The sequence below is a fragment of the Musca domestica genome, unplaced genomic scaffold (assembly GCF_030504385.1).
Source record: "Musca domestica strain aabys unplaced genomic scaffold, Musca_domestica.polishedcontigs.V.1.1 21, whole genome shotgun sequence".
NCBI classification, from domain to species: domain Eukaryota; kingdom Metazoa; phylum Arthropoda; class Insecta; order Diptera; family Muscidae; genus Musca; species Musca domestica.
In genome coordinates this window covers 5,909,224-5,931,884 of record NW_026712258.1, presented here as the reverse complement: position 1 = coordinate 5,931,884, position 22,661 = coordinate 5,909,224, and the positions used below count along the sequence as shown (strand labels likewise).

The 22,661-nt window shown below is 35.7% G+C and overlaps 1 long non-coding RNA gene across 12 annotated transcripts in view; it reads left to right on the top strand.

Annotated features, from left to right (window-relative positions):
* Positions 1-11,873: 11,873 nt before the first annotated feature.
* LOC105261690 (uncharacterized) overlaps positions 11,874-22,661 on the top strand; it is a 36,831-nt gene continuing 26,043 nt past the window's right edge. For 2 of the 12 annotated variants that reach the window (XR_009342242.1, XR_009342235.1), the window contains exons 1-6: positions 11,875-13,045; positions 13,107-13,165; positions 13,223-13,371; positions 16,018-16,146; positions 16,202-18,382; positions 22,253-22,659. This is a non-coding gene — a long non-coding RNA (uncharacterized LOC105261690). Of the gene's footprint in view, positions 13,046-13,106; positions 13,166-13,222; positions 13,372-16,017; positions 16,147-16,201; positions 18,383-22,252; positions 22,660-22,661 lie in introns of all 12 variants that reach the window. The other 10 variants (XR_009342241.1, XR_009342236.1, XR_009342238.1 and 7 more) reach the window with 9 other exon arrangements.

The following is a 22,661-nucleotide window of genomic DNA, read 5'->3' as shown; positions in this document are numbered from 1 at the left end:
GAAGACCGTAAGATTCGTCCTTTGAAGCCGATGCAAAATGTTCGGTGTATATAAGGCTAATGTCTTGAAAGAGTAATTGATTGATACCTATAATTAACTGCTATTAAATAAGTTTCTTGTGCTACAAAAAAACGAATATAACATAACATAATCACAGGTTCACAATTAGTCTTATCTATTCAATATTGAATGGATAACATTGCGGAACATTGTAATTTCATTCAAATGGTCTTGGCAACATTTTTAATTGCTAGGTGTCCCCAGCGCCTCAATTTTTTTATATTACATATATTATTATTATTTTTACACACTCAGCCATATGGCTAGGGGGGGTATATATCATTTGATGCGGCCAAAACCCTCATCGAAATAACGATTTTAGATACTAGGTCTCTTTGGGCCAAATCCGTTTCTGGACATTTTGAGTCGATCTAGCGATATTCGTCCATCCGTCTGTCTGTCCCGAAGGGAGTACCCGCTTTGGTCCAAACTTGGTACATCGTAATATTTTTTCAAAATTAGATCGAGTTCGGAGATGGGCAATATCGGTGTACTCCTTTAGTACCTCCCCCACAAAAGGTCGAAATTACATCATCGAATACATCGGTACACCCCTTTTTGTACCTCCCCCATAAAAGAACAAAACTTTCAAAGAAAATAATTTCCTACACAGAAAGAGAAACGATAATCCGATTTAGCTTAACTTTGCAAATCCTAATATTTCCATCAGTGCCAGGTCAGGTGCGAAAATGTAATTTTAGAAAATTTATTTTTATCGTATTTTTTATTATTATTTTAGCGCATTGTTTACTACAATATATTCTAATACCTACATGTGCTTAAAAGTTCAATTTAAGAATGTTTCAGCTTAATCATTATATAGTTCGTTTATGCAATGGATAGTGAGAAACACTGAAAGTTAGGGGAAAACATTACAAAAAACCCTAAAAAACAAATAAAGAATAATATTTGAGTTTTGCCTTTTTAAGGCGAAGATCATATGTTTTATGATTTATGTGTTTGTTTTCTCTTTCGAGACGAGCTTAATGATCAGGAATTTGCAGTGAAAAGGAAAGCCAGATAGACACTATCACACACTCACCACTATGCGACGCGTTTCGCCGTTGGTTAAGCGGCTCATCAGGCATATTTGGTGTGGATGATGGCTTACAAGAGCCGTTCTCTGGAAAGTAGTATATATTTCGAACTTATTGCAAATTAGCATATGCGAATTATACACTAGAAACTCCCCAGGTTCGACTCAAGTTCTATTGGCAGATCTTTTTCACAGCAAAGTTTTGTTTTTGTAGTGATGGATTTTTTGTCCACAACAACTACATTGCTTCCAATGCATACACTTGTTTTAGTGCTGCTTTAGGAAGACGGGTTAATGGCTCTGAACGTAGAGACGGCAACTTCTAGTTGGCTGCACACCGAGGTCCGCGGTTCAAATCCCACAGCCAGGCTCGGCTGAATTTTTGAGTTTTGCCTTGTTAAGGCGAAGATCATATGTTTTATGACTTATGCTAGGAACACAATTGGAGCGAACGACGAATTTTTTCGCGGCGTATGTTCGTCGTCAAAAATAAAACACATTGTGTATATGGAAGTGCACACAATCACGGCACCGGCGAAAATTTCGTCGGTCGCCGCGAACTCAATTAGCTTTATTTCTATTTCATACGCCGGCGACCGGCGAACAAAACAGTACAAAGTGGCCATACTTGTACGAATTGTATGTGTTTTAGTAAATAAAGTTACTTTTTACTTTAAAATTTGTTATGGTCACTCTACTATCTGTTACTCGTATAAAAAAAACATAATTAATTTGTTTATTTATTTGTGTACTTGCGCCTGAGTGAAGATGGATATCAGTGAATTTATAATAGAGAAGATGGACATAAGTGAAATTATAATAGAGAACGTAAAGAATTATGTGTTCTTGTATAATTCATTGTAGTCAACAAATGAGCAAAAAGTAAACAACTTCGTCAGCTGTTTTATAATTTCGTGGGTATTGTGTTCCATACGACGAATTTTCGCGGCTCATTTTGTCGCCGCGTAGGGCGAAATTCGTCGTTCGCTCCAATTGTGTTCCTAGCATTATGTGTTTGTTTTCTCTTTCGAGACGAGCTTAATGATCAGGAATTTGCAGTGAAAAGGAAAGCCAGATAGACACTATCACACACTCACCACTATGCGACGCGTTTCGCCGTTGGTTAAGCGGCACTCATCGATTATTTTTATTCGCTAAATTCCCCAGCGCCTCGATTGCACACAAAAGTATATACAAGGTTTACTTGTACAATAATAGAGTAATGGTAAGTCATTTCATGTTGCCTTATTTTATATTGATAGTATGGCAATAACAGCAGAATTTATTTAAATAATTTATTTTATATAGAAGGATAGAATTATTGTTTTATTTCACAAAATTAATTACAAATTATTTTTGTGTATTATTTTTAAACTAAAATGAAGCTGCCATTGTGAAAAAATGAAACCCTGATAATGTGAACATTATCCTTTACTTCTCCTAAAGTAAGGGATAATAAAAGACTATAAAGGAAAGATATAAGAACGGGCCTATGTTGTCGAACAAATAAATCTTTTTTATACCCTCCACCATACTATGGAGGGTATATTAACTTTGTCATTCCGTTTGTAACTCCTCGAAATACTCATGTCAGACCCAATAAAGTATATATATTCTTGATCAGCGTAAAATTCTAAGACGATTTAGCCATGTCCGTCTGTCTGTGTGTCTGTCTGTCCGTCCGTCTGTCTGTTGTAATCACGCTATCTTTCGAACAAATAGATGGCTAGATGGCTAAAATTTTGCACACATGTTTATTTTTCCAGTAGGCAGGTTAAGTTCGTTTTTCATATAGCCCCCATATAACGGTACCTCCCGATATTCGGTATTTTGATGATTTTAGGGACATTTTTCACTGGCATTGTTTCAAATTTGGTATTTGAAGTTCAAAATGGATACTACAGCCTAAGACAGAAAATTGTCTGTGCAGGTCCACGTCTTCGTATAGCCCCCATATAACGGTACATCCCTATATTCGGTATTTTGTTGATTTTAGCGACATTATTCGCCGGAATTGTTTCAAAATTGGTATTTGAAGTTCGTAATGAATACTACAGTCTACAATAGAAAATTGTCTGTGTAAGTCTATGTCTTCGTATAGCCCCCATATAACGGTACCTCCCGATATTCGGTATTTTGATGATTTTAACGACATTATCCACGGGAATTGTTTCAAATTTGATATTTGAAGTTCGTTATAGGAACTACAGTCTGTGACAGAAAATTGTTTGTGCGGTCCAGGTCTTCGTAAAGGCCCCGTATATCAGTACCTCCCTATATTCGGTATTTTGATGATTTTAGCGACATTATTCACCGGAATTGTTTCAAAATTGGTATTTGAAGTTCGTAATGAATACTACAGTCTAAGATAGAAAATTGTCTGTGCAAGTCCATGTCTTCGTATAGCCCCCATATAACGGTACCTCCCGATATTCGGTATTTTGATGATTTTAACGACATTATTCACGAGAATTGTTTCAAATTTGGTATTTGAAGTTAGTTATAGGAATTACAGTCTGTGACAGAAAATTGTCTGTGCGGGTCCAGGTCTTCGTATAGGCCCCATATATCAGTACCTCCTTATATTCGGTATTTTCATGATTTTAGCGACATTATTCACCGGCATTATTTGAAAGTTGGTATTTGAAGATCGTAATGAATACTACAGTCTAAGATAGAAAATTGTCTGTGCAAGTCCATGTCTTCGTATAGCCCCCATATAACGGTACCTCCTGATATTCGGTATTTTGGTGATTTTAACGACATTATTCACGGGAATTGTTTCAAATTTGGTACTTGAAGCTCAAAATGGATACTACACCCTAAGACAGAAAATTGTCTGTGCAGGTCCACGTCTTCATATAGCCCCCATATAACTGTACCTCCCTATATTCGGTATTTTAATGATTTTAACGACATTATTCACGAGAATTGTTTCAAATTTGGTATTTGAAGTTAGTTATAGGAACTACAGTCTGTGACAGAAAATTGTCTGTGCGGGTTCAGGTCTTCGTATAGGCCCCATATATCAGTACCTCCTCATATTCGGTATTTTGACGATTTTAGGTACAATACCCACCGAAATTGTTTGAAATGTGGTATTTGATGTTTGTAATGGATGCTACAGCCTGTGACAGAAAATTGTCTATGCTGGTCCAGGTCTTTGCACAGCTCCAATTTAACGGCACCTCCTTATATACGATATTTTGATGATTTTAGCTACATTATTCACCGTTTATTTCAAGTTTCCAATTTGAATATGGTAATGGCTTATGACAAACAATGCCTATGTATGTCCACGTCGTATAGATCCCAATATAACGGCTATATTCGGTACTTTTAAAATTTTAACAGAATTTTTTAAGGATTTTATTTTTTAAAAATTTCCAAATTCGTTGCAAATGGTGGAGGGTATTAAAAGTTCGGCCCGGCCGAACTTAGTGCTTTTTAACTTGTTCGTTATTGCAAGTTTCTTTTAAAAATGAACTGTCCGATAATCAAAAGGTCAGACCACCTTCCCTTTATCTTCTTACGTAAAAATGAGTTTATATGAAAATGAGTTTATAGGCAAGAGGTATGAAGGAGGTGAAACTATGTACAACTTAAATAATTGCTTATGGCGAGTCTTAAGACGTTGCGCCTTTTACAATAATAAATGACTTGATATTGAATGAATTTTTATTTCCACAAGCCATTGAGCGTTGTGCTCTTTATTGTTATCCAAATTGAACTAAAGCTAGAAATAATTTCAACTTAATTCTAAATGTCCAAAATGCTGACTAGGCGCTTGTGTGTTCGTTGACTGCTAGCAGTTGGCTACTTGCTGGAGTTGGATGTTGAAGTATCGGGTTGCAAGAATTTCATCGTATGATGTCTGCAATAAGTGATGACTTAGCACCAACATCATGCCGTCAATGCGTGTTTTACTTGACGATAACTTATTGATGGGAGACTGTGTTAACTCATCTCTCGCTTAGATGAAGGACGCCCTCGGACTTCCTGAAACTGACTAACAACTTGAGTCTCACGTTGAAGTCGGACTCTCAGACGTTTCTGGTACTATTTGAAAAGAGCCTAACAACTGATCAAGAAGGTTACAGTGGTTACTCCAGATATAATAGGTTTTTTCATAAGTTCATTCTCCATTTCGCCAATGTACCGTAAATTATGCAAATTCAGGTTTTTTAAGTATGGCAAACTCGGAATTTCTTGAGCCGGAGATTTTTTAACGCAGTTTCTTAAATTCCGGTATATGGAGTTATTAAAAGTTACTTCTTCATCGAATGTAATGAGGGTCGTGCCGTTCACCGGTTGTCCATTTATGATAACCATTTTATCATTAATTATGATAACGCCATCGCCTATAACTGTTAACGGTTCGAGGTGACTTGGACGAGTGGTGCACTGTGCGATCTCTCCAGAATGAAGTTGCTGCGCACAAGTTGTATTGTGTTGTTCTCTACAGAAGGTTGCAGTAAGAGTAGCCATGCAGTTTACGATTGGAATTATTCTTTTAGCTATGTTGTTGTTTTCAGTGAAATTATGGATAGTGCCATTGTGTTCTACTGGATGCATTATTATTCTCTTACAAACTAATTTAATCCTAGGATACTTTACTTAAAATGTACAAAATTGTCGTTTAACACGACCTTAATATTAAACACTTCAGTAATATCGGTAATATTGATACTTGTAGAGAGCTAATTGATTAATTTCTTCAAATCACTGGAGTCTAAAATTGATGCGTTAATTATTTCTAATTTTGAAAGAGCGATAGATAATATTAGGTTTTCAAATTCCATGATAATAATTTCATTTCTTGATAGTAGTTTCTCATAAAAATATTCCGTGTTTATCTGTTTTGTTTTTTTTTTCGTTATTTATCAAACTATTGGTTCCGATAATTCGTTTATTTTTTCTTTGGTTTTAGTGTTATCTGCCTATGATGAATCTTTTCCCTTTGCCGTATTCTATTGTTGTTTGATATATTAATTCAACTGTGTCCTCGATATTTCTTTCAATCTTTAGACATCGTGCTATTTCCACCAAGGTGCTGTGAAATCTCTCTACCTGTCCATTGGAGCAACTATAAAGGGTTGGAACATTGGATATTTCTACATTAAATCGATTATGTAAAATAGACTTGATTCTTTCAGAATTAATAGATAGTTCGTTGTAACAATTTATTGTTTTTGGTCCTCAGGTAATAGTTCATAAGCTGTAAAATGGCGGATTTCACGTCTATAATTGTTCTGGAAGCGATTAATTGAACAATTGCGAATTTTGAGAATTTATCAACCTAAGTGAGAAAGTATTTCTTGTCAGTTGCGAAGATGTCAATATGCAGCATTTCCCCAGTGTATGAAGGAATGGGAGTTTCTCCAAGAATTTGCCTCTTGGGGTGTCGATCATACTTAGCTTTTTGGCAGATTTTAAGTTTGAAACCACCTCGTTAGCTATTATCGTCATTCTTATCAAACATAATGCTTGTTCTTACTGAATCACTTCCGCTTTCTTCTATTACTATTTGATTCCAAAAACAGTTTACTAGTTTGTCTGTCTTTTCAATTGTGTAAGTGACCGACAACTCGCTATGCACTGTAGCAATATCCGACTGTACGTCTTCTTCTGAGGCATGAATATGTTGTCGGGACAAGCCATCGGCTACAAAATTTTCTTTTCCAGGTTTGTAAAAGATTTTTGCATTGTGCTCGTCGATGAACGCTTTCCATCGTTTAATTTTGGCGTTCGGATTGCGATCCGAAACAGAGTATGTCAAAGGCTGGTGGTCCGTAAAAATATTCAAATTTTTCACACCGCATAAATAGTTCCTGAGTTTATTTAAGGCCCATACTATCGCCAGTACTTCCCTTTCATTTGTACCAATTCTCTGTATTTTGAAGCTCTCGAAATCATGGTTATTGGCTTTCCGTCTTGGGACAAGACTGCACATAAACCTGCAGACGAGGCGTCCGTTGTAAAATCAAATCGTTTTTTGTACTGTAAAATCACATTCTCAGATGCAAGTATTTCTTTAAGTTTTTCGAACGTTTGGAGTTGAGCCTCATTAAGATTTATTTTTATTCTTTTCGATTGAGAAGCACTAACTTTGCCGTTTTCGTCCTTTAGAATATCGGGCTTGACAATAGATGCGAAATCTTTAATGAAGCATCTGTAGTAGCTTGCCAATTCCAGAAATGACCTTAAATTAAAGAGTGTTTCAGGTTTTTCATACTTGAGGATGGCCTCTACCTTCTCTGGATTCATTTTTACCATTTATGGAGACTATAAAACCAAGATATTCAACACTTTCTTGAAAAAATGTGATTTTTACCGGGAAATTCTCATATTGGCAGCATATAATTTGTCCAATACCCATTCAATATGCTTGACGTGATCTTCTTCTGTTTCAGAGAAAATGATGACATCGTCAATATAAACATAACATGATTTCCCAATTTGTTCCCTCAGGACATCATCAATGGCCCTTTGGAAAATACTGGGGGCATTTTTAAGGCTGAAAGGAAGTCTACAATATATGTATTTCCAATTTCCGATAGAAAATGCCGTTTTTCCCGATCCTGTTCTGATAGTATTATTTGGTGAAGGCCTGACTTGAGATCAATCGTCGTAAAGAATCTCGATTTACCAAGATTTGAGAGAATGACGGTTATTTCGGGTATTGGTTATTTGTCATCGACAGTGATCCCGTTTAATTTCCTGAAATCGATCATTAATCGTTTTTTTGTGTTGCCGTATTCATCTTTTCCCTTTATCTTTTTTTTTTTTTTTTTGGTTTTAGAAAGTTGATACTTGGCCAATTTCCAGATAACGCCACAACAACTTTTCCCTTTTTATCAACAAGGGTGATCTAGAAGGCCGTGTTATACCATTCTTCAGAAGTTCTTTAATTTCGTTATTAACGAAGTCAGCTACACCCATGGGATATGGGTATAGTCTTGAGTAGGTGGGAACACTACTATTGGTGCGAATAGTAGCTACAATATTCCTATTGTATGGGAGTGATTCTTTGGGATTTGCAAAAACAGCCAACATTTTTCTTATCATTTCCCTAATTTTTCCTGGGGCACTTTTATGTCACCACTTGTGTAAAATTTACATTTACACATTTTAAAACTTTGATCTTTCTTATAGTTTTCAGTTACTTATTCTCAAAGTTCAATGTTGCACTGGTCTGTGTTAACAGATCAAGGCCAATGATACCGTCAAACGTTGAGAGTGAAGGTAAGATAAACAAGTTAAAAAGCACTAAGTTCGGCCGGGCCGAACTTTTAATACCCTCCACCATTTGCAACGAATTTGAAAATTTTTAAAAAATAAAATCCTTAAAAAATTCTGTTAGAATTTTAAAAATACCGAATATAGCCGTTATATTGGGGTCTATACGACGTGGACATACATAGGCATTGTTTGTCATAAGCCATTACCATATTCAAATTGGAAACTTGAAATAAACGGTGAATAATGTAGCTAAAATCATCAAAATATCGTATATAAGGAGGTGCCGTTAAATTGGAGCTGTGCAAAGACCCTGACCAGCATAGCCAATTTTCTGTCACAGGCTGTAGTATCCATTACGAACTTCAAATACCACATTTCAAGCAATTTCGGTGGGTATTGTACCTAAAATCGTCAAAATACCGAATATGGGGAGGTACTGATATATGGGGCCTATACGAAGACCTGAACCCGCACAGACAATTTTCTGTCACAGACTGTAGTATTCATTACGAACTTCAAATACCATTTTTGAAACAATTCCGGTGAAAAATGTCGCTAAAATCATCAAAATACCGAATATAGGGAGGTACCGTTATATGAGGGCTATACGAAGACGTGGACCTGCACAGACAATTTTCTGTCTTAGGGTGTAGTATCCATTTTGAGCTTCAAGTACCAAATTTGAAACAATTCCCGTGAATAATGTCGTTAAAATCACCAAAATACCGAATATCAGGAGGTACCGTTATATGGGGGCTATACGAAGACATGGACTTGCACAGACAATTTTCTATCTTAGACTGTAGTATTCATTACGATCTTCAAATACCAATTTTCAAATAATGCCGGTGAATAATGTCGCTAAAATCATCAAAATACCGAATATAAGGAGGTACTGATATATGGGGCCTATACGAAGACCTGGACCCGCACAGACAATTTTCTGTCACAGACTGTAGTTCCTATAACTAACTTCAAATACCAAATTTGAAACAATTCTCGTGAATAATGTCGTTAAAATCATCAAAATACCGAATGTCGGGAGGTACCGTTATATGGGGGCTATACGAAGACATGGACTTGCACAGACAATTTTCTATCTTAGACTGTAGTATTCATTACGAACTTCAAATACCAATTTTGAAACAATTCCGGTGAATAATGTCGCTAAAATCATCAAAATACCGAATATAGGGAGGTACCGTTATACCTGGCCTATACGAAGACCTGGACCTGCACAGACAATTTTCTGTCTTAGGGTGTATTATCCATTTTGAACTTCAAATACCAAATTTTAAACAATTCCCGTGAATAATGTCGTTAAAATCATCAAAATACCGAATATCGGGAGGTACCGTTATATGGGGGCTATACGAAGACATGGACTTACACAGACAATTTTCTTTTTTAGACTGTAGTATTCATTACGAACTTCAAATACCAATTTTGAAACAATTCCGGTGAATAATGTCGCTAAAATCATCAAAATACCGAATATAGGGAGGTACCGTTATATGGGGGCTATACGAAGACGTGGACCTGCACAGACAATTTTCTGTCTTAGGGTGTAGTATCCATTTTGAACTTCAAATACCAAATTTGAAACAATGCCGGTGAAAAATGTCCCTAAAATCATCAAAATACCGAATATAGGGAGGTACCGTTATATTTACGAACTTTACGAACCTGCCTACTGGAAAAATAAACATGTGTGCAAAATTTTAGCCATCTATCTCAATTCATTCGAAAAATAGCGTGATTACAACAGACAGACGGACAGGCAGACAGACAGACGGACATCGCTAAATCGACTTAGAATTTTACTCTGATCAAGAATATATATACTTTGTTGGGTCTGACATGAGTATTTCGAGGAGTTACAAACGGAATGACAAAGTTAATATACCCTCCATAGTATGGTGGTGGGTATAAAAACGGACTATTGGTGTTGAAAATATTCACCGTGCACTTTTCTTTAATTGCTGTGAAGCCGTGAATTGACTTCACCATAAATGGGTTGCTTACTGGAACTATGCCGTTTAGACCTTTTATAGGTTTAATATAATTCTTCGAAGCACCCGTATCTAGAAGTAGTTTAATGATTTTCCCTGCCACTTTTCTTTCTACAAACGGTAGCAGGGAACTGCTTCTAAACAATTAATCTGATCGAATTCGTCCTGAGCATCAATTTCGACATCGTCTGCCTCGGTCCCCGCAACCTGGTGGTAGTTTTGAGAGCGTTAAAGCATATGTTGGGAAAGATGATTTATTCTTTGATGTTTTGGCCCGTCTGCCAATTTGATCGGTTTTGAAAAGGTTGTGACAGGTTTTCATTTTAAGGTAAGTCCTGCATATAAGGCTTGAATTTTGATGATTGTCTGAATTGGACGGATTCGTCGACTTAAATGGGATCTACCGAATTGTATTCATTCCTATTTGTACGATTTTAAATTCTTTTAATAAAATGTGGATTTTTATTATAGCCACTTCCGTGTGCTGAATGTGGTTCATTTTTATTCTTGTTCCTATCTACTCGAGATTTAGCGAAGTTTGAGGCAAATTGATACCTTTCCCGATTTGATTCAACCTCTTGAGCTAACGCTAAGGCTGATAGCAAATCAGACGGGCGCGCTGAAGAAAGTACGTTACTTAAATCTTTTTTGATGTCAGAGATGAGATCGCGTAGCGCATCCATCCGGTATTTTTCGTTCATAGAATTTGCAACAGCAACTTCGTACGAAATAACAGTTTTATTTATAAGTAAAGTCAATTTTTTCTCTACCTCGTCGAAGAATTCTAACAGTGTCATACTACCCTGACGAAGAGTGGATAATTCTTGTTCAATTAAGTAAATCGCACGTTTGTCCGAGTATGTGAAATCCAAGCGGGCAATTATGGCGTTAAAGTTTAAAACTGTATTAAAAGAAGACAACAACATATCGACTGAACCTTTTATTTTATTTCGAATGATTGCCACGGCCTGGTAATGTTTAGAGCTGCCGTTGTGCGGCTCAAATACCTTGTAGGCTGTGTGAACAGCCTGGCGCCATGAAACATACCATTCATGTTTGCCTTCGAATTCAGGTAGGGATTTCACGACGTCTAAGGACTCATCGCACCGACATTGTGGATTTATTTCAATTTCTTTATAAGACACAACTTCGCGGCCGTTATTGAAAATTTATCGAATTTATATTTTATGTCCGAAATTTGTTTTTCAAACTGGTCTCTTTGGACCTTCAACGCTGCCGAAATGGCGGTGTCAACGAGCACGTGTATGCTTTCTGCGGTCGTAATCATTATATTATTATTGTCGGGCTTTCTGTCCACAGGAAATTGGCTAAATAAATTTGTTAAAAGTTCAACTTCCTGGTCTATATTTTGATTATTCATTAACAAAAAACCCGAGCAGAATTAGGTAATCGATCAATTCTTTGAACTCAATTAATCTCACAATTAATATTATTAAAATCTTACAATTAATATATCTTACTTTTTTAATACTACTCGCGTGTCCATTGTTTTTTTTTTTACTGTTGTTGTTGATGTGGTTGCTGCTGCTACTATTGTAGTGTTGTCGCTGCTGCTATTGTTGATGCTGCTGTTATTGTTGCTGCTAGTGTTGTCACTGCTGCTGGTTTTGTCACTGCTGCTGGTGCTGTCACTTTTTCTTGATGTTGCTGATGTCGCTGCTAATCCTTCGCAGCCCAGATTATTTCGAAGCCTGGTGACTTATTATTTCAAGGTTCAGTCAATGCCCGTTGGCCAGTTAAATAATTGCTTAAGGCGAGTCTTAAGACGTTGCGCCTTTTGCAATAATATATGACTTGATATTGAATGCTCTTTTGTTTCCACAAGCCGTTGGGCGTTGTGCTCTTTATTGTTATCCAAATCGAATTAAAGCTAGAAATAATTTCAACTTAATTCTAAATATCCAAAATGCTGACTACGCGCTTGTGCGTTCGTTGACTGCTAGCAGTTGGCTACTTGCTGGAGTTGGATGTTGAAGTATCGGGTTGCAAGAATTTCATCTTATGATGTCTGCAATAAGTGATGACTTAGCACCAACATCATGCCGTCAACGCGTGTTTTATGGATGAAAATGGAATTTTTTTCATAGTCTGGCATAAGACTAAAGTTTACTGAATTAATGTTGCCATATTTTATATTGATAGTATGGCAATACCAGCAAAATGTATTCAAATAAAGAAATGATTCACTTCTAATTTCTTTTAAATTAAAATGAAGATACCATTGTGAAAAAATACAGTGACTACCAGCAACATTTGCAAATGATTCTCATTTTATTGCCGTATCTCTGAAAAATACATTTATTATCGGGTGCTTATTTTTTTATTGTCTTTCTCCTTCTTCGACATGGTTGGCAGGTACCCGAAGTACACATATGCCAAGTACTGCTTGGTTATTGATTACTTAATAATCGTATTTTGTTTTGTTTATGTTTCTGCTATCTCACAGTTAGAGAAAATCAGAGTTGAAGATTGCACTTGTGAATGAAGTTTGATAGTTCGATGAAATTTTCTGGCGAGAATATTTTTAGAATTGATGGTAAGTCCTTGTACCTTTCGAAGATTTTAAATTGTTTCCTTTCGTTGCAGAATTTTGGGCAAACAAAAATTTGGTGATTCTCACTTTCAGTGATTCCACAAAGTGTGCAGATGTCTGAGCTCTCGAATTTAATGCGATGTAAGTATGTTTTGCCGTAAATGTCTACGATGTAAACGATTTATTAGCTTTATATTGCCAGGTGACATCTTGCTTGCTAATGAACCAGTAAGATTTTGGTGGTGTGTTGAATTGTGAAAAGTAAGTACCCTTAGTTTCGGATGCATCCTTGTACTTATCTACCCATTCTTTCCATAGATAATCATAAATTGCAGAGTATGCGTCTGTAATTGAAGCATTGGTGGTAATTATAGAGCCAACTGTAGCTGCGTGCTTAGCAAAATAATCGACTAGTTCGTTTGCTGGTATGCCAATATGCGAGGGAGTCCATATGAAAATAAGCGATTGTAAGTTAGAATTGTTTATTTTGTGAATTATGTTTGCTAGATAATTATGGTGTGTGTTTGTCTTGAGTGTAAGACAGACATTTTTACTGTCCGTAAGAATGACTGCTTTTAGCGTGTTTTCCTCGATCATTACATCAATTGCTTTATTTATGGCATGTAATTGTCCCATTAGAGAAGAGATTTTTGATGTTATTCTGAAAACATAATTTTGTTTCATTGATATGTTGCAGATCGCACAACCTGTGTTATTGTCTGTGACTGATGCATCAGTTGACCATATGGAATGACCCTGGTTTTTAAGGTAGTCTAGTTTTTCTTGAAGAATTGCTCTAAAAAATTCATTGGACTTGGTGTGTTTTATTGCCTTAAATAGATCATCTAAAAAGCTTATTTTCTTTGCAGGTATCCTTTTCTGATTTACAATAACTCAGTCAAGGAAGTGTTTAAATTTGTTGTAGATAAAACCCAAACTTGTTTTTACAGAGGAATCTGTGGTGATGCAGTTGTACAGCGTATTGTTGAATATTTTGAATTTGATTAGTTCTTTAGCTGCGAGATACTGAGAACGTTGTTCAGGGGGAAGCATAACAGCCAGTGCATAGATGTTGTGTATTGGTGTGGAAGGAGTAAGTCCAAGACTTCTTCTAAGCATTTGTTTTTGAAAGCTAGTTAACTTTTTGTTGAGATATTATGGCATGTGGGCCATGGATGACATTGCGTATTCTGTCTTAGAAAAAACTAGGGATTTTGTTAAATTTATTGATATGTGCGGGAGTAATCCGTTTTTGGTGTTGTTTATCATTTTTAATGCGTTTAGTGAGTTGGTGCAGGAATTAATTACTTCATCATAGTGTTCCTTTAGCGAAAGGCTGTTTTTAATATGTCTACCCAGGAATTTTATTTTTTCAACGGAGTTTATTTTGGTGTTTTGTAACTTTATATTTTGAATTTTACGTGGACCCTTTGCTACATACATGACGATGGGTTATATTTAAGATTCAAGCGGGATAAAATATGGTAAAAATGATTCGCTTTAGGTTGAAGATTGTCATTTGCCATTTCAAATTCCTTGTGAGTGGATAGTAAAATAAAATCATCCACAAATTGAAATAAAATTTCAAAAATTGTATAAAGAAATAATAGATTTACGCAATAGTATGCCTTTTCAATATCTAGAGACAGTAGTATTACTTTTTCTCCTTTTTCCTTTTGATAATTGATTGTGTATAGTAAATGATTGATACACATGGACGATGAAAAGTGTTTCCTGTATGCGTATGTGTTGGTTGGAAGAATATCTTGTTCCTGAATTCATTGCTTGATAAAGATTATATTTAGATGATTCTGATAAGTTATTTATCATCTCATATGTTATGCCATCTAATCTTGCAGCTGAAGGTCTTTCTTACTATTTAAGACATATATGAATTCTTCCATTGCAAGTTCGACGGGTGTTCTATGCGTGTTTGGAGGGAAGGTAATATGGCTTTTGTTCAAGACTTGATCCCTTAAATTTATTAAAAATAATTTGTTGTTATTTTCCGACCATTTTCCACCGTTATTACATGACAAATTGTTTGTACATCCTTTTACCGGACGAAATAATGATTTTGGGTTAAGTTCACTATTTAAAGTTGTAATTTTTGCTTTTAAAGATTGTCGTTTCGCATATTTTGTGGCGTTTCTGAAATTTTTAATGGCTTGGAAAAGATTCAGAGCATTAGTGTCATTGCTATGCAGATCATATTTCTTTTGCGCGGCTACTTGCAGTCTATATAGTTTTTCGACAAAAGGTTCCTACCAAAGTTTTGGATTTCTTTTGTTATCAATAACATACGTAGCTTTTTTAATTTCAATTTACATGGCGAAGTTGATTTCATCGCAGTCCGGTTTCAATTTAAGTATTGCAAGATTTCTTATGAGTATTTTTTCGCTAAGAACTTTTTACCGTTGCAAATAGTATCGCTTAATTTAAGAATTATTGGGAGGTGGTGACTTCCCCCAATTATTGTGTTTTGAACTTCCCAAGATAGAGACAGTTGGTAAATGATAGCCCGTATTGTCATTGATTCGTTTTTTAAAAGTGTAACTTCCATCATTTAAACATGAAAAGTTTGAATAATCAAAAAATTCTTTAAGCATTTTTCCACGTTGCGAATCAAAAAAAAAAAAAAAAAAAAAACACGAAAGGTCGAGTGTGTAGCATTAAAATCGCCAAGGATAAAAGTATTTGTATTAGAGTTGAGGAATGATGTTATTTTTTCAAGTTCATATTTAATGGTTATGCTTTTCACGGAATGTGGGAAATAGAGTGAAACTAAAGTGAGATTGTTGTTTAAATTAGTGGTTTGACAAATTAATATGTCAAGTGATGATTAAAAAGAGATTCTTTTGAACATTTTTTTTTTTCAAAATTATCGTGACGCCAACATAATTATCTTTTCTCTTTTTTGAAACTATATTATAATTTTGAAATGTTGGATTTTGTTTTTCATCTATATTGAAAATTTCACTAAGGAAGCATATATCGATGTTAAGTTTTCTTAAATGGAAGTCCAGAGAGTTTTTGTTTTTTTTTAAGACTTTGTATATTGCTTTGTAAAATGTTCATGGATTAAAAATTATTTTATTATTATTTATTTGCAGTTATTTCAGATGAATCGCACTTTAGCGTTTTCTTCTGGTGGATATGGGCTTTGGTTGTTTGCTGATTCTGGAATGACTATTTGTTAAAATTTCTTTAAAACATCAAGACCTTCTGTGCAATTAAGAGACGTAAGTATTGTAGACATTTGCCTTGAAAATGATGCTAATGCCCTTTCTATTTCAGTAACTTTAGAAAAATTTTGATGATCAAATACTGCTTTGGATGGATTTACGTGGATTGGTTTTGCAATGGCATCTTGATTTTTATACCCTACGCCACAAGGTGGTCAGGGTATTATGTCTTTGTGCATTTGTTTGTAACAGGCAAAAGGAAACGAGATAGACCCATAGTTCCTTTTGATGATCTGCATAGAATCACATTCTGAGTCGATTTATGCAAGTCCGTCTGTCCATGTATTTTTGTAAACAAAGTACAGTTCGCATTTATTGCCCTATCCAGATCATTTGTTTGGCCCAAGGACGAACCCTATTTGCAATTGGAGATAATCGATCAAAATTTAGATATAGCTCCCATATATATCTTCGTCCGATTTGCCCTTTTCTGTGCACCAAACATCTAATATTTGTCCAAATGGGATGGAATTTGGCACTTACGACCGAATTGAGTCTAGAAGCTAGTATGTCAAATTTGGTGAAGATCGGTTCAGATATAGCTATAGCTCCCATATATAATGTTCATCCGATATGTTATATTAGTTACCCACAGCCGTAATATGCACTCCGTAACAAGATTTTCAGGGAAATATATCAAATACCACTCAGAAATATCTTTACCAAATTTTATCGAGATCGGTTCCGATTTGGATATAGCTCCCATATATATCTTTATCCGATTTCAAATTAAATGTGCACCAAATGGGCAATACAAGTCCGAATTTAAAAGATTCAAATGCTTCGGCATATTGAGTCTTTTGAACTTTAAATTATAATTATAATCGTAGCGTGTATGATTGAACTCTCCCATAAAAACTTTTAATTGTTATGTGGAGCTCTACTAAATTAGCAAAGTGGTGTAGGGTATCATAAAGTCGGCCCCGCCCGACTTTAAGACTTTCTTTACTTGTTTTTATTGGAGTCGCAACTTTGCTATATTTAATACTTGTACTCTTTTGTTAATTGAATCATGTATATTAATTTTTGGAGTCCTGTTTGTTAAGAGAGGCGGGAACTCATTATTATAATCATGTGTAGAAAGAATTTGGAAACGGTTTCTAGTCTCTGGATAATTTTCGAGTATCTCCCTTCTAGATAGGTTTGTTAGGGTCATAATGCTGCTGATATTTCTTTGAGACTTCCACTTCAAACACTTTTTGGTATTTGTTGCAAAATGATCTGTTTTGTTGCAAAGTATGCATCTCGTGTGCAGGTTGTTGTAGAACGACAATCTAAACATATATCTTCCTTACTGCAATATGTGGCACATAGAATTTCTTTTCCACAGTTTAGACACTTCTTCGTCGACCTGCAACGAAGAGCAATGTGGCCTAAACGACCGCAGTTTAAACACAGCCGAACAGGTGGTACATACAAGCCCGGTGTTACTTTTGTTCCGCACATATATATTTTTGTAGGAATTCCATCAAAAATAATACCAATCTATATTTTGTCAGATTCAAAATTGTTGAAAGTCATTCGAAAAGTGTTATATCCCACATACTTGCAAGCATAGATAGTGAGATTGATTTGCTTTAGACGTATATACAAATGGAGTTTGCAGTTTTTTCTCCTAGAGCTGATTGGCGTTTCTAACGACACTATGACATAAAATGGCCCTGGATGGTTTGGCGTGTACAGTAGATTTCCATTATTTAGCGAATTGTAATTGCATTTGGTGTCCATTTTGTCCGTGGATTGGGATAAAATTATTTTATTGGTGTTGGTGTTTTTTATTGGTATCCCCAATAGGTGGAGGAGGGGGGTCTCCGACTCCCTCCATAATTGTTTAAATAAAAAACTTGGCTAAATTTTCACAAAAATTTTCCATAACCAAAAAGAAAACCACTTAAAAAGCAGTATGTTTGGCCGGGTCGAACTTTGAATACCCTCCACCATTTGGAAATTTTCAAAAAATATAATCTGTTAAACTCTTAAAAATACCGAAAAAGTTATATTGGGGTCTATAAGAATGTAGCCGTTATATTGGGGTTTACATAGGCATTGTTTGTCATTTGAAACTTGAAATAAACGGTGAATACAGTAGCTGAAATCATCAGAAAAATATAAATATAGAGGGAGGTATCGTTATATGGGAGCTATACGAAGACCTGGTCCTGCAAAGACAACTTTCTGTCACAGGCTGTAGCATCTATTGCGATCTTCAAATACGACATCTCAAACAATTTCGGTGAGTATTGTACCTAAAATTATCAAAAAACCATATATAGGGAGATATCGTTATATCAGAGCTATACGAAGACCTGGACCTGCAAAGACAACTTTCTGTTATAGACTGTAGCATCTATTGCGATCTTCAAAGACGACATCTCAAACGATTTCGATGGGTATTGTACCTAAACACGTCAAAATACCGAATTTAGGTAGGTACTGATATATGGGGCCTAAACGAAGACCTGGACCTTCATATATAATTTTCTGTCACAGACTGTAGATCCCATTACGAATTCTAAAAAAGTAATTTGAAACAATTCCGGTGAACAATGACGATAAAATCATCAAAATACCGAAAATTGGGAAGTACCGTTATATGGGGGCTATACGAAGACCTGGGCCTGCATAGAAAATTCTCTGTCTTAGCCTGCAGTATCCATTTCGAACTTCAAATACAAAATTTGAAACAATTCCGGTGAATAATGTCGCTAAAATCATCAAAATGCCGAATATCGGGAGGTTCCGTTATATGGGGGCTATACGAAGACGAGCTTAATGATCTGAAATTTGCAGTGAAAAGGAAAGCCTGATAGACACTATCACACACTCACCACTATGCGACGTGTTTCGCCGTTGGTTAAGCGGCTCATCAGGTATATTTGGTGTGGATGATGGCTTACTAGCGCCGTTCTCTGGAAAGTAGTATATATTTCGAACTTATTGCAAATTAGCATATGCGAATTATACACTAGAAAGTCTCCAGGTTCGACTCAAGTTCTATTGGCAGATCTTTTTCACAGCAAAGTTTTTTTTTTTTTTTTGTTTTTGTAGTGATGGATTTTTTGTCCACAACAACTACATTGCTTCCAATGCATACACTTGTTTTAGTGCTGCTTTAGGAAGACGGGTTAATGGCTCTGAACGTAGGGACGGCAATATATACAAATAGACAAACACGAATTCACCTCGCACATACAGCACCTTAAGATGTGCGATGACTTTTCTATCTTTAATTTGACACAATATCCAGAGAGCGCTATAGTGTGGAATTCAAGTGGGAATAGACGGCAAATTCCACGAGACTCTCTTCAAGTTCCCCTGTCACTCCGTGGACCCACAAAAACCATTGATTTTCTTGGTCTGTCAACACTAAACAGCATAAATGACGTGAGTTATGTAACTTTGCGCGATACGTTGACCCACCTTTACAGGAAAACTCCCAAAGTTAATTTGTCCAGGACCTGGACTCCAGGTTTTCAAAATCACTTGACTTAAAAAAAAATAATTACAACTTGTACGCATAACCTTGGATATCACACTCACATTTGCATACAATTTTCTTATAATATTCTTGCAGGGATAAAACGCGGTAGTTATTCATATTTTATAAAAGTTTTATTAATTAGAGAACAAACTGGAAAAATGGTATGTACACGAAGGAGAATCGAATTTGAAGTAAAAAAATATTTTCTACACAAATAAGTATTCAACAAAAAATGCAAAAGTATTAAAATTTCTGAGTTCTTTAAAAAAAGTAAATATTCAGAACACCTCCCTCAATCATTACGTTTAATTGTAGTTCATTTGGAAACTTTATGAATTTTCTTGTATCCAATGATTTTGTAAACATGTCTGATACATTCGCTTCTTCTTGGCTCCAATGAAACATCTTCAGAGTTTGGGGCTTCAGATTGCGTAGCTGTGGCTTCATTTTCGTTAATAGTAGTTTCATCGTCGGCAGTATAGATATCTGTATAATTTTCTGCAGAAACCAATTGATCATCTGAATTACTTTCATCATTGCTGAAATGTTCAGCAGGAGCGTTACTGCGAGATCTTATAAGCAATTGAGGATTTTCTTTTTCCTGAATCTGTTGCAAAGAAGGAAAACAGTCTTCGACAAAACGAACATCTCTTGCAATAATTATGTTTCGGGTCTTTGGATTCCACAATCTGTATCCATTACCTGTAAAACATATCATTACCATATCCTGTGATTTTAAATACAGTTTATTCTTTTCTGTTAAGCAACCCAGACAAATGCCTTACATCCAAAATCTCTTAGTTTTGAAGTGTTAGGCTTAAACTTGTAACACGATTTGGCAGGTGTCTTTTTGTCAGAAAGAGATTTGGAGGGGCTTCCATTTATAAGACATATTGCTGTTAGGGCTGCTTCAATCCATAAATCTTTGAATGTGAAGTGGCTATAATCATCTATGAAGCTTACAAAATACCTGTGACCATCCCATGTTCGCGGATCAATTGGTCCACATATATCACTGTGGATTCTTTCGAGAATGTGACTGGACTTTAAACGACTATCTTTAAAAAGACGACATTGCTTACCCTCAACACATATATTGCATATGCCTTTTTAAACCATCAACCATTTTATGTCGAACCATTTCTTCCAGACAATTGTACCTAGGGGACCCATTCTTGTGTGCAGCGTGACCGTTATGCCACTAAAGTATCAATTTTGCCACTTTTTTTGGGCTTTGATACGGTTGTGTCACTTTTTTATTTTGATCCTAAATGAGCCACTTTTTGAATATTTGTGCCACTTTTTATACATTGTGCCACGTTTTTTAAACTATATATATTTTAATCTAAACGCTGTATTTAACATAATGAAAAACGTCGTACGCTGCCATTTCCAAGAATATATATATTCTTGATCAGCGTAAAATTCCAAGACAATTTAGCCCTGTCCGTCTGTTGTAATCACGCTACAGTCAACACGAATTAAGACAGAAAGCTAAAATTTTGCAGAGATCCCTCTTTTGCCTGCAGGCAGGTCAAGTTCGAAGATGGGCTATAGCCCCATATAAAGGTACCCCCCGATATCCGGTATTTTGATGATTTTAGCCACATTCTCTAATGAAATAGTCTGAAAAACCACACGAGGAGTTTTTTGTGAGCATTTTACTCCTTGAAAGAGAATTGTCTATATAGGTCCACGCTATCGTATATATAACGATATGCCCTGATATTCGGTATTTTGATGATTTTAGCCACATTTTCCAATGGAATAGTCTGAAAATCCACACGAGGAGTTCTCTGAAAGAGAATTGCCTATATAGGTCCACATCTTCGTATAGCTCCTCATATAACGGTACCCCCGATTTTCGGTATTTGATGATTTTAGCGCCATTATTCACCGGAATAGTTTCAAATTTTTTATTTGAAGTTCGTAATAGATACTACATCCAATGCCAGAAAATTGCCTGCGCAGGCTTATGACAAAAGTTGCGTATGCAGGTCCACGTCGTCTTATTGACCCTAATATACAGCTACATTCGGTATTTTTAAGATTTTAACAGAATTTTTAATGGATTTTAATTTTATGAAAATTGCCAAATTTGTTCCATATGGTGGAGGGTATTCGAAGTTCGGCCCGGCCGAACTTACAACATTTTTACTTGTTAAATATGCAATATGTACATACATATATTATTACTATATAGTATTACATATAGATGAATTTGTTGTTTTGTTCTAAACTGTTTTTTTTTTTAATAAAATGTGAAATAAATTGTGCCACTTTCTGTGCCACCATTTAAAATTATATGTGCCACTTTTTTCAAGAAATGATACTTTTTGTGACACTTTTTGAAAATTTCCGGCGGCCACACTGCTTGTGTGCCATAATTTTCCCAAATCAGTTGTACTTAAACTTGCATTTGCCCTATCTTCAATTCGTACAAACTTCCTTTCTTGGGAGCTGTCATAATGACACTTTTAGAAAATTCAACGCATATTCCATTTCTGTTAACTTTGGCATAGATAGAAAGTTATCCCGAAGTTCCTTAATATATAGGACTTATTTCATTGTGATTGGTGTATCTTTCCAATATCCTTAGATTGTACCTTTCTTTCTTTTCAGTGTCTTTCGCAACATTTATGGTAATGGTTCATTCAAATTTTGGAGATTATTGAATCATCAATCATGTTTACTCTTGTAATCCGTCGCCCCAGAATCTATTTTGAATACTAAATCTTCAGACTTATCTGTAATTATTTTACCATCAGGTACCGCTGACATGAAACATATTGACTTCGAAGCTAACGCTGACAAACGCGGCAATTATTTTGTTTATGGCCCTTTTTCTTACAGCGGAAACACACACCAAGGCATTTTTTCGACTTCTTCACACCACTAAACGCAGATGTCGCGGAAGTATCCATGTCACAAGGATCTTGCCTCTTCGTATCATCTTCTTCATTCATATTTTTCAACGCGGCCACTACGGGTCAAAAGCTTCTGGTAGCGTGACAAAAAGTTGAGCAACGGT